We start from the raw sequence: 15,554 nt of genomic DNA, 5'->3' as shown, positions 1-15,554 counted from the left end.
GGAGGTGGATCTCAGCTGCTCGCCCTTCTGTCCTGACTCTATTTATTGCATCCAACAGTTTAAGTAATAGCTTTAACGATGATTGCCAGAACTGCAGGCAACGTTTCTGTTCATGTTTGGGGGCCTTGCTTATAAAATAAGTGGTCATGAGGCATCTATCAAGGGGGAATATACCAATCTCTGAGACCGGCTTTTTATTGATTTGAGCTTTCAGGCCCTTCGAGGCCAGTGGGAGAGACCTGTCACTCTGTGCCTGCTCTGTGTGTCCCTTTGGAGACTTCCAGGTGGTCACTTGGCATGAGCAGCTCCACCTGGCAGGGGGTGGTGGGTGGTGGTATTGGGGGGCCTGCTCTGCCCACGTACCATGAAGAGTGGAAGGCTGGTGTGGGACGGACCCAGGAACTGGCATCTGTTACTTTTCTTCTTGAACTCTTCTCCAGGTGCCTTTCCTTGCCGGACATGGGCTCTGTCCTCGTGTTCAGCACCTGGCCGTAAAGCCCGTGCCCAGGCCCCAGCGCGGTTGTGCGTAATGGTCCCGGTCCAGCCGCCCTCAGAGCTTGGAGAGGAGGCGCCTGTCCCGACCTCCTGTCTTGCCCCGAGTGCTCCAACTTCTGCATCTGTACGCAGCCAACTGTTCTGGCTCATTCTCCCCAGTAAATGTTGCCAGATTCCATTTCCCGCTTTCATTCTGAAGTCGCAGCATTGGGTGGACATCTTTGCAAAGGTGTGGGATCTGTTTTGGGAAGCGTTTGGCAGTGCCGTGTCCATTTCTGGGTATCTGGGAAGTTGATTTTTGCTGATCGTTTTATCGTTAAAGGAAACATTATTGGAAAAATATTGGACTGTTCACTCTGGTTTCAGAGATTTATTGTCTGATCTGCTAAGGATTTTATTTTGCCGTTATTTTCCTCATGGCTCTAGTCAGCCTGGCTTCTCTGAAAGACTCTTAAAAACCTGGCCGACCAGTCCTTTCTCTGGCTCCTTGGCTGGCTGTCATCTCCATTAGCTCTGTTTTAATTTGCGTCTTGTTAAGTTTTTACTGCCATCTTTCTGGTCTTACTTCACTTTTGGGGTGGGCGGGTCCCTTGTTCCAAGAATTGAAATGCAAGTCTTCAGCATGTTGGATTAATTTCCTGCTCCACATTGGCTCATATGCTTACTACACAAATGACCCATTTGTTAGTGGGCTTTGCCACTTCCTCCATCAGTGGCGTTCTGCATTTATTTCCTAGTTTTCCCCTTCATCCCCCTGAATCCCTAGTTGGCCCCTCTAGTCCGACGCCAGGGACTGTCTGTCAGCCTCCTGCAAGCTCTCAGGTTTGCAGACACCCCTTCCCCCTCACCTGGGCTCTGCCAGCCTGCTTGCTGTCGCCCTGTTGCTGCCTTATCCCCCTGCCAACCCCCAACACACACACACACACACACACACGCGCACGCGCGCGCACACACACACACACACACACACACACACACACACACACACACACACACACACACACACACACACACACACACACACACACACACACACGGGAGGGTGCTGCCCTGGCCCAGCCCACAGAAGCATCTGGATGCTGATGGAACATTGCTTTAACACACAGAGTGAGTGTGCTCAGGAGGGGTGGAAGCAGGTGATCGCTGCCAATGTAGGATTCCTCTTTACAGGAATGCAGTGTCAGGAAGAGCGGGTAACTTGTTTTTCCTTTGATTGCAGTGTTTTTAAGTCTATTTGACCTTGATATTTTTTAAAGTTTTAGATTTACAGAAAAATTGAGAAGATAATACAAAGATTTCCCATATGCCCTGCACCCAGTTTTCCGGATCATTAATACCTGACATTGGTGTGCTATGTTTGTTACAATTAATGGACCAATATTGATACATTATTCTTAAGTAAATGTCCATAGTTCATTTAGAGAGGGTAACTTTTTATCTTTCTATAGCACTCAATTCCTCAGGGTGTTTTGTGTTTTATTTTGTTTTTGTCTATTTTTAATAATGCAGTAAAGGAAATAATTACACATCTTTGGTTTCTGTTCAACTTCTGGAGGGGGGTGTGTGGGTATCAGGGGAGCAGGCAACCAAAATATTCTCTGTGAAAGTCTCCGTTTAAAAGGAGGTTTAGTCGGCAAAAGGCTCCATTTCCTCATTAAATAGCAAAACAAACAGCAGTGACCGTGTCGTAGCTTAGGAATTTAATACTGGAAAATAGAATTGCTTTCACGGAAACTTTGAGCAAGTACGTGCTGAGTGAAACTCATTGTTGTTGATGTTTTGTAGATGAGACTTATTCTGATTTTGGAATTTAAAACCTTACAAAACTGTGATGTCGTTGGTCTGCGGTGCTGGTGTTGCCAGCAGAAGGGCCCCAACTCGCAGGGGAGGCCACCCCTCCGTGACAGAGCAGGGGACCAGGGAGCCTCGGTCATGGGACAGTTGAGTGGAAGGGACCGCCCTTGCATCTGTTTGCGGGGAGGCTGGTGGGCACCCGCTCTGCCCAGGCCCTTCATGGGCATCGCTCCATTTCATTCTTGGGGAGCAGAGAGATGAAATGCCTCGTCCAGCGTCAAGCAGTGGAGTCCAGAGGAAACCCGAGCCTCGTGCAGAAAGAGACGGGCCTGGTGTGTTTGCTGAGGGGGAACTGGGGTCACAGAGAGGTGCAGGCCCGGGGGCTCCCTTGTGGGCCAAGGGAGCCTGGCCTCCAAGCGGCGAGGGACTTGGTGATGTGAACACCTCCCCGAAACCTGGCTAGGCCCAGACTTCCTCCTCCTGCAGGGCCTGGGCCCTCGGGGCCCGAGAGCAATGGCTCAGGTCCCCTTCTTTGTGTGTGTGCGTGCGGGGGGAGGGTGGTGGCTGGGGGCACCCAGTACAGCTCCTCCAGCCAATCTGAGGAGCCAGGATAGCTATGGGGCCAGGGCCCTCGAGCCATGGGAGCCCGCCCTCCGTGGTCCAGGACGCTGGGCATTCCCGGCACCATCTAGAGATGTGCGTGGGACCCTCTGACGCTTACTTCGTACTGCGCTTCGTGCGCCATTGAAGCTTATAGCCTATCTTTTAGGAGGAAAGTTCTCATTTTCATTGATCACTAAACCTTAGTTATTTAAAATGTACGTAACATTTTCTTCGCACCCTTAAAGCACCTTATTGTTTTGAGAGAAGGAGGATGGACGGTTATATGAGCAAATTAACTGTTTCCTTTGGTTTCTATTACTCCCTCTGTGCATAGGTTTTTCTTGTTGTTTTGGTTTTTGTAAATGCAGGTGAAAGTTCACATGCCTGAATTTGGGGATAGTCATTCTGTGGTGCTTGCCCTCTGCCCAGCAGGGGCCCAGGGAACACTGGTGGACAGGACAGACAGAAATGTCCTCCACGCACCAGGAAGGTCACTGGGGCGGGGCCCTGGTTCTGCCATAAAGCGGCCCAGATCACCTGCTGTCGGGTTGGTGGGGCAACCTTGTGGATGACGGCAGCTGTTACCCGCACTTTCTTTTCTGCTGCTTTGCTGAGGTGAGATGCACCTGGTCGTCAGGGGTAGCAGGCGTCCCCCTGCTAGGGTAGCAGCGTCGCTGATGTGTGGGTCCTGAGCGAGTGGGCGGTGTAAGGCCTGACCAGACACCTGTCGGACGCTGATTGGGCCTGTAGCTCGCTGGCTCCTGGGGGCTGACCCTGCACTTGGTGGCTTCCGAGGTGAGGCCAAGGTGACCCGGGACAGGGAAGGCAAGCGGTGCCCCTGCCCAAAGTCTGCTCCGTGTTTTAGGACACATGCATCGTATTTTGGTGGCTACAACACGGGGCAAGTGTTGAGATGGTGAGAAATTTGAGACACATATGGAAGCAGTTTTTTTCCTTTTTAAACGAACATTGTTTTTTAGAACGCTTTTAGATATACAGAAAAGTTGGGGGATGGCATAGAGTTCCCACTTACCCCACACCATTTCCCTATTCCTAACACTTCACGTTAGTATGGTGCATTTGTTGCAATTAATGAGCCAATATTGATATGTTACTCACTGAGGTCCGACCTTTATCCAGATTACCTGACGTCTTTCTTCTGTCCCAGGGCGGGCCCCATCCAGGACACCACCTGGCATTTAGTCATCGTGGCTCCTTCAGCCCCTCTTGGCTGTGACCGTGTCTCAGACCTTGCTTATTCTTGATGACCGTGGCAGTTTTGAGGCGTGTGGTTGTGTATTTTGTGGAGTTGTCCTTCTGTTGTGGTTTGTCTGATGGTTTTCTCAGGAGTAGACTGGGTTATGGGTTGTGTGGGAACCATTTCTTGTGTACCTTTTTTTTTTTTCGCGGTATGCGGGCCTCTCACTGTTGTGGCCTCTCCCGTTGTGGAGCACAGGCTCTGGACGCGCAGGCTCAGCAGCCATGGCTCACGGGCCCAGCCGCTCCATGGCATGTGGGATCTTCCCGGACCGGGGCACGAACCCGTGTCCCCTGCATCGGCAGGCGGACTCTCAACCACTGCGCCACCAGGGAAGCCCTCTTGTGTACTTTTTAAATGAAGAATGCTTTAAAGGTAAAACTTTGCCAGCAGGTGATGAGCTGCCCCATGGAGTTGGTGTACTTGGGTACAAAATGCTGTCCCTCAGACCTCGGCGTGGACTGGGTCTGACCTCGCCACCGCCTGGGTACGAGGACTTCCAGGAGTTTAATGGCCTTGCTGATGTTCAGTTCACCACTGACTTTCCATGGAGTCCGAAAGACTGTCCAGGGAGGTAGAGGCCAGTCACTGCTTACTGACCATGGACATTGTTCACAGGCACAGAGTGGTCTCTTCTGGAAGCTTCTGGAATCCCCTCAGGTCACCCTGAGGCCTAAGTGAGGTGTTACTGCAGGCCACTACAGTATATCAGACCCTTCCTTGTCACGTTGTTGAAATCCCGGAGAGGTTGTTCCTTTGATGCGTAAGGAACCAAGGAGTGGTTGGCTCAGGAGACAGGGTCACACAGCTCGCCAGTAAGTGGCGAGAGTCAGGCTTCTCTCCTCCCTGTGCTCAGGACTCACCCTCCTCCATCATTCAGACCTCCAGTCGTGGACAGAAGAGGTGCCACCCAGAGGTCGCCCACGTTTCTTGCCTGTCCCCAGACCGCCTCCCCAGCCCCTCCAGTCCCCCACACCCACATGCGTGGCAGCATCACCACACTTTCTAGGGCCCTTTCCCGTATCTCCCTCCCCCTTGAACTGCACCCCAAGGGCAGGGTGCCCTGCTTCCTCATCCTGTCTACCCGACACCATCCAGCACCATGTGTGCACCTGGTAGCAACTGACAGGGCAGAGAACATTCTGACGTGAGGTTCTGCAGACTGTCGTGCTGGCCCTGGTGGTGCTCTGCTCGGGTGGGGTCTTGGCCCGTCGCTTGGTAGAGGGGCGGCCAGCTGTGCCCGGCCGCTGCGTGTTAACGCAGGCTGCAGTGCAGGCTCGGAGCTCTGACGTGCCTCTGTCAGCCTGGATGTTAGAGGGAGCTCGGAGTCAGGTGGCTGATGAGGCTTTTCTGACAGCCTTACTCAGCAAGCCCGGCAGGACCAAATATAGAGGAGGAAAAGGACCTCCCCTTCTTCAAATGGAGGCTGAATGAATGTTACCTTGAGTCCTAAGCCTCAGGGGATTTCACCTCCACTGGGGCTGCCCACGGAGCCAGCAGGTGCTACTGCCGTGCGAGCCTCGTCTACCTTTGCTCCCCGTTTCCTCTGGGCCCCCACTTAGGTCACAGCTGAGGACCCACAGAATTAAAACCCCGGCAGCTGGTTGCCCAGGGGCATGGATGTGGCATCCTTTAACCGGATCCAAGCCACCTCCGTTGTTCAGCTCCTCTGGCCTGAATCTCCCCCTGGGGGCTTCCGGAAAACCGCGGTGAGACCTGTAGCCTCGTGGCAGTGGTTCCTTCTTGTATTTTTGCTGAAGTTACTTGACAGCCAGGTATGAGTTGAATTAAAATGTGGACTCTCCCTTGGATTGTTTTTAACTTTGAAAACAGTGTGGTTATGCCCACAGAGAAGTGTGAAAATCTGAACTGCCCCCCCAGCGAACCATCCTCGGGGCAGCAGGCCCTGCGGAGCTGTGAGCTCAGCAGAGTCCCACAGCTGCAGGGTTTCCATGTGGGTTCTGATGATGGCTTGGCCTTCCTAGAAGGATCAGACACCAGGGTCAGAGAACATTCCAGATTGGAGCTCTTGGCAGGGAGAGTGGCTTTTCATGTGCATTTTGTTTGTGTTAACGTGAGACCCGGTTTCCCCTGCCAGCCGCTGAATCGGTGAGATCCCTGGGTGTTCTGTGAAGCCGCCTCCTGATTGATCCACAGTTTATGTAGCGAGTGGCTCCCCGCCCATGACACCGGGGACAGCTCAATGTATTTCTGGTGGCGAACATTCCGTCACCGCTCCGAGGTACCTTCACGTCCTCGGAGCATTTCCTGTTGCACATGAAACAGTTGTGGTTACCTTTGGGGGGTGTTGGACTGGAGGATAATCGCTAGAGAATATCCTCTGCTCAGTGGTAAAACCAGTGAGGTAGGGAAGCTTGTGAAAGTAATACCCTAAATACGCAAAACTTGGCCAAGAAAGAAGAAAAGAACAAAACCAGCTTTGAGCCAAGTGACTGAACCAGAAAGTTTTCATTCTTTTCTTCTTCCTGTGACCTTGACCGCAAACCCGGGCTGCATCCCAGCTTCCTCACTACATGGGCAAGGAGGGGTTGAGAGTGGCAAAGGGACAGATTGGAGCCGCCAGAAAAGGGAAGAATCAACAGCTTGGATACGAATAACTTCTCTGATTTTTGGGGAAACCAGCCTCTGCTTTTTTTTTTTTAAAAAAAACTTTATTATTTTTTGCTGTGTTGGGTCTTCGTTGCTGCACGTGGGCTTTCTCTAGTTGCGGCGAGCGGGGGCTGCTCTTTGCTGAGGTGCGCGGGCTTCTCATTGCGGTGGCTTCTCTTGTTGCGGAGCATGGGCTCTAGGCGCACGGGCTTCAGTAGTTGTGGCTCGCGGGCTCTAGAACGCAGGCTCAGTAGTTGTGGCGCACGGGCTTAGATCCTCTGCGGCATGTGGGAGCCTCCCGACCAGGCCTTGAACCGTGTCCCCTGCATTGGCAGGTGGATTCTTAACCACTGCGCCACCAGGGAAGCCCCCAGCCTCTGCTTTTTTGTTTCACGGTCTCCTTAAGAATAAGATTCTAAAAATGGATTCAGAGCCTCCATTGTGAATATAGACAGAGATGAAACAAAGCCTGCTTATTCAGTGGGTTGTGACACTGGTGGGTTTTTTTGTTAGTTAGTTAGTTTTGGCTGCATTGGACCTTTGTTGCTGCGCGTGGGCTTTCTGTAGTTGCGGTGAGCTGGGGGCTACTCTTCTCGCTGCGGTGTGCGGGCTTTTCATTGCGGTGGCTTCTCTTGTTGCGGAGCACGGGCTCTAGGCGCGCGGGCTTCAGTCGTTGCAGCGTGTTGGGCTCAGTAGTTGTGGCTCGTGGGCTTAGTTGCTCCGCGGCATGTGGGATCTTCCTGGACCAGAGCTCAAACCCGTATCCCCCTGCATTGGCAGGCGGATTCTTAACCACTGCGCCACCAGGGAAGTCCCGACACTGGTGTTTTTTAATGTAACTTAAATTTTTGAATTTAATTTGGGGTGCTTCTCTCTTGAGAGTGAGAGCTTTCAAGCTCTTTGAAGAAGGATCAGTGACTCTTACAGTGTTCTCCTTGAGAACCCTCTTCCCCCAAGCATGACCCCAAAGTTGTTTTTCCTCCAAAGGCCTCACTTTGAGGAGTTTGGAAGAAGTGCTTGCATGTTCCACTGATTGTGGAAACTGGAAAATAATTTACCTGTTTGTGTCTGGCCCGATTCAAATTAGAAGACCAACCCATTGTGGTCCAACAAGTGTGGGACTAGGCGAGAAAGGCAGTAATAATAACCCACAAAGTAGTGGGTATACCTGGACCCCCAGGAAGTAACTGAACCTGGAACAAGGAAGAGCCTGGTGTTGCTACCATTTGGTTTTCGCAGCATTGGTTTGCATCTGATGGTCTGCTGCACCATATAAGCTATTTATAGTTTTATTGCCCCTGCTGAAAATAAAAAAGCGATCGGCAATGGTTTATGTCCATGCATTCTAAATACCTGGGTTCCTACAGTTAGGTGGAGTTGGGTAATGAAATATTACGCTGGGTTCTCAACGTCAGGGTGCTGAGGGTTCAGGGTGCCAGAGGGCAGCACCCCTGGGAGTGGGTGGGGCATGGTCCTGGTGCAGGCGCACACCCTGGGTTCCAACCCCAAGCCTGTGCTGGGAAAACTGTCCTTCCAGACACCCTCTGGCTTCGAGAATCTGTGTGACACAGCTGCAGGGGGGCTGTGTCTGCTTAGTGCCTTTGTTTACTTTGGAAGTTTGTCCTACGTGAATGAATTTGCAAAACTTTCATTCCCAGTAAAGCTGTCACTGATACAAAACGCAGCAATAACTCAGGTGATGTAGTTAAACCACTATTGAGTTTGTGCCATCCAGGAGTTGATGAATCGTAGAGCTTTATTTGGTAGGAATCAGCAATTTTATGCGGCAATTAATTTTTACTACTGGTGGGGAGCTAAGGGCCTAGATTTTTACCCCAGTTTTGTGTGTGTTGAGAGGAACTTAACAGGGTCGCCTCCGTGAGAAAGGATTCCTTTTGAGGGCTGCCCAGGGAGCTGCCGTGTTGGGTGCGCTCACTGCCTCTTACTAGTTCCTTGTGTGGCCAGAGCCAGGCTGCGCGCAAACGTTCGCTCCTCATTGGGGCGTGATGGGCCGTGTGACGCGTGTGTGACGCCCATGCACGTGGCTTACTGACTGGCAAGTCACATGAATTTCTTAGGCACCATGTTTCTACCCACTTGAGCAATCCTCCACCCTAGTTCCACGTCAGAAATAAAGATGTGCTCGGAGTGACACGTGGTCAGCTTTCCTGATCTCTTCCCAAGGAGGAGAATGATGGGATAACCTGCTCATTGTTCTGTCTGGGTTCTGCCCATGTTGGGCTACAGAGGCCTGTGTGTGTGGCTAGAGCCTGACTGGGCCCCGGGTCCACCGTTCCCACTAGCTGTGGCTCTTGAGCAAAGCTGTTCTCTGCTCTGGGCCTCAACTTTGTCATTTTAGATAATGCTCATAACGTATTTCCTGAGACTGTTGGGAAGAAGGAGTTAATGCGTGCAGAGCGCCGAGAACAGCACCAGGAACTTGTGGAGACTGGTCCAGCTCTGCTCCTGGTGACGCTTCTAACAGCTGCAGTGGCCACGAGGGGCCCAGGACCCGCTGCGGTGTGCGTGGAGCCCAGGTGTGCCAGCCTCAGCTCCTCCTGCACTGCCAGCTCACCACTGCTACTGGCTGGGGGTGTCGGGCCTCACTGCTCTGCTTTTGTGGACCGTCTTCTCCTCTCCCACACCCCTGTCACCAGGTGGCTGAGTTCCAGGCCACCCCGGCAAGGACTGGGGTGTATCTTCTCCCATAGACATAAAGAGAATTGGTGTTCGGTTTCAAACACTGGCTGTGCCTTGGGTCTGGGAGCCAGCAGGAGAGGGATCCTTCCCCGGGCTGCTGGGGGTGGCACCGGAAGCAGGAACCACCCCCAAGGAACGAGTGGGTGCGCTGCACCCCGCGTCCAGAGTGAGAGCATTTTCCCTGAATGGAGTGTCTGGTCAGACGGTTCCACCAGAGGGGGCCGTTCCACTGGAAGTCCCGGCAGGAAATATTTTTACCCTGCTTGGCTGTCCTAGGAGACAAAAATAAGATGTTTGCTTTAGCAATTTACTTAGTCCTGAAAACATTCCTAGACAATGCCAAGGCCTTAGTTGAAAATAGTATGCTCAGTTTATTGGGATGGTCCCAGGAAGGATGTTTTGAGTGAAAATAAAATGGCACGTACCAGGGCTGTTTGCTTCCACAGGAATCCCATGAGAGTTCAGAATTACGAGGGCCTCGGGGAACGTGGATCCAGTAGGGGGCTGGCCGTGGGGTGCCCTTGGGCACACCTCTGGGGCAGGCCGGAAGGTTCTAGAACAGGGAAGACACATCTACCGGTGTGAGGCAGAATGTCCTCCCCTTTCACCTTTGCGCACCCCTGCCCGCATTGCTCAAGGGGGTCTCCTGACTGGGCGCCACAGTCCTAGGACTAGACTCTGCCCCCTGGGTTGGGGGAGGGGAGCGTGGTTCACATCCAGGGGCAGCCCTTCCTTAACTGTGAGAAACTTCTTTATCCATCTGAAATCTCTTCTGGCTTCCTCACCCTCTTGGTCACCGTTCTGCCCACACAGGATACATTCAGTCCTTCTGCATGACTGCCCTGCACATAATTGCAGGCAGAGATCACGGCTCCAGAACTTTTCCTTTTCCCTAAACATGGCCACTTCTTTCCACAGGGGAGTTTCAAGTTGGTCACTTGCTCAGAACCAGTATTGCAGGTGGGCTGTGACACACACATATGGAATATCACAGCCAGTGGTGCTGAGTAAGAAAATTGCATTTCCATTTAAAGGCCACTTGTGACCTTTTCTTTAAAAAAAAAAAGTACTTGAACTCAAATAATTTCCAGTGACTTATTTTATGACCTTTGCCTCCGAGAGGCAGCAGATAGCATGCGTTGCTGGTTCGTTTCATAAAAGGAGTAGCCAGCAGCCGGAGTAGGCAGCGCGGCTCCAGCGTACTCGGGTTCCTTTGTGGATTCCTTTGGCAGTGTTTTGGTGGAGTGTAAAAATAGCACACGAGGCCCTAAAATAAATGGCTGCGTGGAACGCTTGTGTGCATCAGCTGCGTGCTGTCACATATGTTCAGATTCTCCACACTGTTCACTCCGCAAGAGTGACTTGGGTAAGTGGTTCGCGGCGGCCGCCGTGCAGCAGCTCTTCAGTTATGAGGAAGAGGCCTCCCCGCCTTTGGCCCCTGGTGAGGAAGGACCCAAGGGTCGGTGGAGCCCAGGCAGTAGAGCGTGTTCAGGCGGGTGACAGCCTTGTGGTTCACCTGTGAGGCCTGGGCAAGCCTGTTTGGATCCGGAACCCCATTTCATCCTACGTGTCTCCCCCAGGAGTGCAGCAAAGTCAGACCCCACACAGGCTCCCAAATGCATCCTTTCCTGGTTCTGCAGCTCTCAGGCTGCCGATGGGCCCAGAGGCTGGCAAATTCTCTGACCCCTGGAAACCTCTCCCCAGCTGGCAGGGCAGGACATCAGAGAGGAGGTCCCCTCCGTCGCAGGGTTCCCTCCAGCATCGGTGCCCTCAGGACGGTTGGCTGGCACTGTCTTAGGGTCCAGGATTCTGTGAATCAGGATGGATCCATGGTGGCAAGTCTTGGGTCCAAACTAAATTTTATGTAAATCACATTATTTTTTCGAAGTTATGTACTCTGTTTCCCCTCATTTTTCACTACGGTTGGCCACATACCTGAGACTGATTTTTTTTTTTTTTGGCTGCGCTGGGTCTTTGTTGCTGTGCGCGGGCTTCTCATAGTGGTGGCTTCTCTTGTTGCAGAGCACGGGCTTTAGGCGTGTGGCCTTCAGTAGTTGTGGCACATGGGCTCAGTAGTTGTGGCTCGCGGGCTCTAGAGCACAGGCTCAGTAGTTGTGGCGCATGGGCTCAGTTGCTCTGCGGCATGTGGGATCTTCCTGGACCAGGGCTTGAACCCGTGTCCCCTGCACTGGCAGGCAGATTCTTAACCACTGCGCCACCAGGGAAGCCCCGAGACTGAATTTTAAGTTCTCATATGAGATTGCATGCCTCCTAATCTTCATGGAGCAGCAGCGATTTTCCTCTCCATAAACCAACAGAATCCTCCAGAATCCCAAAACAACTAGCATTTTCTACTTAAGCCTGGACTTAAAAAAAAAATCATCTTTGGGTTAGCAACTATGTAGAAAAGTTACTTAATGCAGCGTACCGGACAGTTTTATATAACTGTAACATGCTGAAACCTTCTGCTTTCCCTAGCAGCAAAGAAACATTTTTGAAGGTTGTAGAAGATCAGCAGACCTTGGGACACGGAGGGTGGCGGTGGTGGTGACGTCTCTAAGAATCTGGTTGACTCGATTCTGTGATCTCTCTGTATGCATTGTGTGTTTTCGCGTTTTAGCAAGGGTGTAACTATGGTACGTGCTCACACCGTGCTGTGTTCGTACAGTCCTCCTGGTGCTTGGTGGTTAATAAAGAAAAGGCAGAAATTAGTGGGAGAGGAATGGAGTTGGCTGTAGTGGGAAAGGCCTGGCATATGGGAGAGGCCTTCTAGGCACAGCAGTATGTGTATAAATGTGGGTTTTATTTTACGCATGGGGATAGCTGTATCTGTCAATCGCAAAGCTTTCAGTACGTTTCTTTGAAAGTTTTCTTGTGCCTGTACTCTTTAAAGTGGGTGTCTTTGGGAAGAATGGAAACGGTAAATTCCTGGCTCCTTTTCTGCCTGGTTGGAAGAAGAAAGAGGCTCTATCTTTCAGACGTGGATGAAGCCAGGCACCCGCTTTGCCTCTCTGCCCGCTGCCCAGGGGTTAAGTTTGGGTAATAACCCGGGAGTTTCTGCCCAACAGTCAGGGCTTCTGTGGAACCCAGCTCTGTAACTGACTATAAAGGATTAACAGAACGCTAATTCCAGAAAGCCTCCACGTTTTATGTGATTCCGATGAGAAGCCTGAAACGGGCCCTCAATTCATGAAGAGCACCAGGCCTGGTTCCTGCAAGCGGCCTGGCCGGCGACCGGCTCCTCCCGAGACCCTCCTCGGAGCCTGGGGACAGGAAGCGGGCCGGCCGGCGGCCCTGTGTGCCCTGTGTCAGAGCAACAAAGGCCAGGCCAGCCTGTCACCCGAGGGAACAGGACGGGGTCCTGAGGAGGAATTGGGGGTATGTTGGATCTGGACAGATCAGACCAAGAGGCTTTGGAGGCTGGGGTTTTGTCAACAAATGAGCTTGGCCCTATTTTAAGACATGTTATGTACCAAGACTTCCTGTTTTTCCAAAGAAACCTCTTGTTTTTGTTTTTGCGATGATGGATTTATTGAAACATTTGCCATTCAACTGACCCACGTTGTTTTCTAACCGAAAAGTAGAACTGGGGGTTTTGTAAGAGCGTCGTTCTCTAAAGATTCCTGCTTCTTCAGGAATATTTTGGCCTTGGTGGCCGATGAGCGAGTGAACAAAGAGCTAATTGCCAGCCAGGGTCCTGGATGGATTTCAGAGCTCGGGGGTTGGCCTCTTGTTTCGAGGGGGGCGGGGCTGGTCAGAGGACAATTGAAAGGGCCTTTTTGTTCCTCTGGGCTAAGTTAAGCCATGTGCCTCTCTTTCTAGGAGTGTTGGTCTGGCCAATCAGAGCCACGTCAATCCCACTCACTTCCTGCCGACCTTTCGACACCGACAGATGTTTTTTCTTACAAGTGTCATTAGGCCTCTCTACTCGCTGACCTCATCAAATTGTATTGAGGCCATTTTCATAAGTTTTGTTTCTAAAAATCCATTTAACCCTTGGTGAGTTCCCCTCTGAGAATAAGAACACTCCGCCTCCTGTTTCAGCCCCTCTCTCTTCTGTCCCCGACCTGCTGCGGGGAGCTGAGCCCACCCTGGATCCCACAGAGCCTGGCGGACCCACAGAGGGCAGCAGTGGCTTCCACCAAAGGGTGTAATGGAGACTCACCAACCAAAAATGCAGTGAAGGACCCAAAACGTCCCTGTGAGGGAGGCTTCCGGAGTCTTCAGGCTTTGCATCAGGGTCTGTGCCGTGATCACGGCTCATCAAACTTCAGGGGCCATAAAGTGACTGGGAGGCAGGTCCCCAGTAGGCACACCTCACCTGTGTGACCTGGACAAGCCATTCCCTGTGGCGGGGTTGGCAGGGATCAAGCTGGGGGACCCAGGCCCATGGAGGTTTCTGTAGCTGACACCCCTCGTCCAAGATAGCAGACCACCATCTGACCGGAGGCTGGATCTGTTCCGGAGGCAGGAAGGCGGTGTCGGTATTTTGGCCTTTACACAAAACTGACATAGAGAGTAGAGCCGGGAGAGAAGGAGTTTTGAGCCATGGTCCCTGACTTCTTGCAGCCCTGGGTTGTGACTTTGTCTGAAAGGGTTTGGGCTTCCTCTGGGCTCACTCTTGTGAAAGTGGCCCGGGGTGAGGGTTGCACCTTTGTCTCCTGTGAGCACCTGGGAGGTTGGGGACTTGCTGGAAGCCTCGCCCAGAGCAGGTGTGGTCACCGAGATGAGTAATTGTGCGGGGCGTGTTCTCCACGGTGTAGATGCCTTCGTTGTTGAATTCAGTGCAGCAGACCGTGTTTTCGGGCTGTTGGTGTGCATGTTGCGTGAGCACTTGGAGCCGTACCTGCCACGCATCAGGTGCTCTGCGAGTGTAGCTGCTGTTAAACTAACACGTGGCAGTGAAAATGATACAGTGGGAGGCCCCCCCGCGTGGTCCCAGCCCCACTTCTCCGAGGAGCCCTGCTGAGGGCTGGGTCCCTTTCCCTCTGGACTTTGGCGAGTTTACCGACCAGCTTTCCTTTCTCTGTTTGGCTCATCTGTGTCTTGGCTTCCTTATGGGGCTGCTTCCTCTTTCAGGTCTGGGGGCTCCCCCGGGAAGGGGCAGGGCGTGTTAGATGTGCTTCAGGACTGGGGGTGTGGCTAAACACGACGCAGGCCTGCTTTCTACCTGGCTGGCGTGCCTGCAGCCGGCTGCTGGGCTTCCGGAATTTTGCACCAAAAATGCCTCTACAGAGCAGCTGGGGCGACCTGGGAGTTATAGGGGGTGAGCAGAAATACAAGCTAGGAGTTGAGTCTCGGGCTGTCTATCTGTGAGGGAGGCAGAATGTTCCAGAAATGCCATGGTTCCAAGAAACCGCCACGGGCCACACGAGCCTATGTGGACGTGTGTCTGTGCCCGCGTGCGCGCTTGTGTTACACCCCATGCCTTTTCTGCCCCTTGGATTCCGGGCAGGCTTGCTGGTATCTAAGCTCCCCTCTGCCCTTTCACATGGCGGGAAACTCTGAAACTCTTTGCCGACTGCCTTTCATGTTACCTGCCTCCTTTTTCGTCTGATTTGGATAGCTCAACTTAAATAGTAGTTGCAGTTCAAGGACTTTTAAGAACAAGAAAGCAAGAGGGCCTGTTTATCCAGTGCATTCCCATGCAGAGGGTGGCCTTGAAGGCTGCGTTCCTTTTTTTTTTCTTTTTTTTCTCTTTATTATTTGACTTGATCCAGATAAATAGTTTTATTTTTAAAAATATGGAACACGGGCTTCCCTGGTGGCGCAGTGGTTGAGAGTCCGCCTGCCGATGCAGGGGACGCGGGTTCGTGCCCCGGTCCGGGAAGATCCCACATGCCGCGGAGCGGCTGGGCCTGTGAGCCATGGCCGCTGAGCCTGCGCGTCCGGAGCCTGTGCTCCGCAGTGGGAGAGGCCACAACAGTGAGAGGCTCGCATACCTCAAAACAAACAAACAAACAAAAAAATATATATATAGAACGCTTCACGAATTTGTGTGTCATCCTCGCACAGGGGCCATGCTAATCTTCTCTGTATCATTCCAATTTTAGTAAATGTGCTGCCGAAGTGAACACGAAGGCTACATTCTTAA

General features: G+C 52.3%; 1 protein-coding gene and 1 non-coding gene across 4 annotated transcripts in view; one reads left to right on the top strand and one right to left on the bottom strand.

The window, feature by feature from the left end:
* Positions 1–15,554, top strand: part of CTBP2 (C-terminal binding protein 2) — a 162,108-nt gene that overhangs the window by 81,627 nt on the left and 64,927 nt on the right. The gene's annotated exons all lie outside the window — the stretch shown is intronic.
* On the bottom strand, positions 15,431–15,537 carry LOC117199945 (U6 spliceosomal RNA). Its single transcript, XR_004481320.1, has one exon. It is a non-coding gene; the product is annotated as a U6 spliceosomal RNA (small nuclear RNA).

This window comes from Orcinus orca, chromosome 14 (assembly GCF_937001465.1).
Source record: "Orcinus orca chromosome 14, mOrcOrc1.1, whole genome shotgun sequence".
NCBI classification, from domain to species: Eukaryota; Metazoa; Chordata; class Mammalia; order Artiodactyla; family Delphinidae; genus Orcinus; species Orcinus orca.
This window is presented reverse-complemented; position numbering and strand designations above follow the sequence as displayed.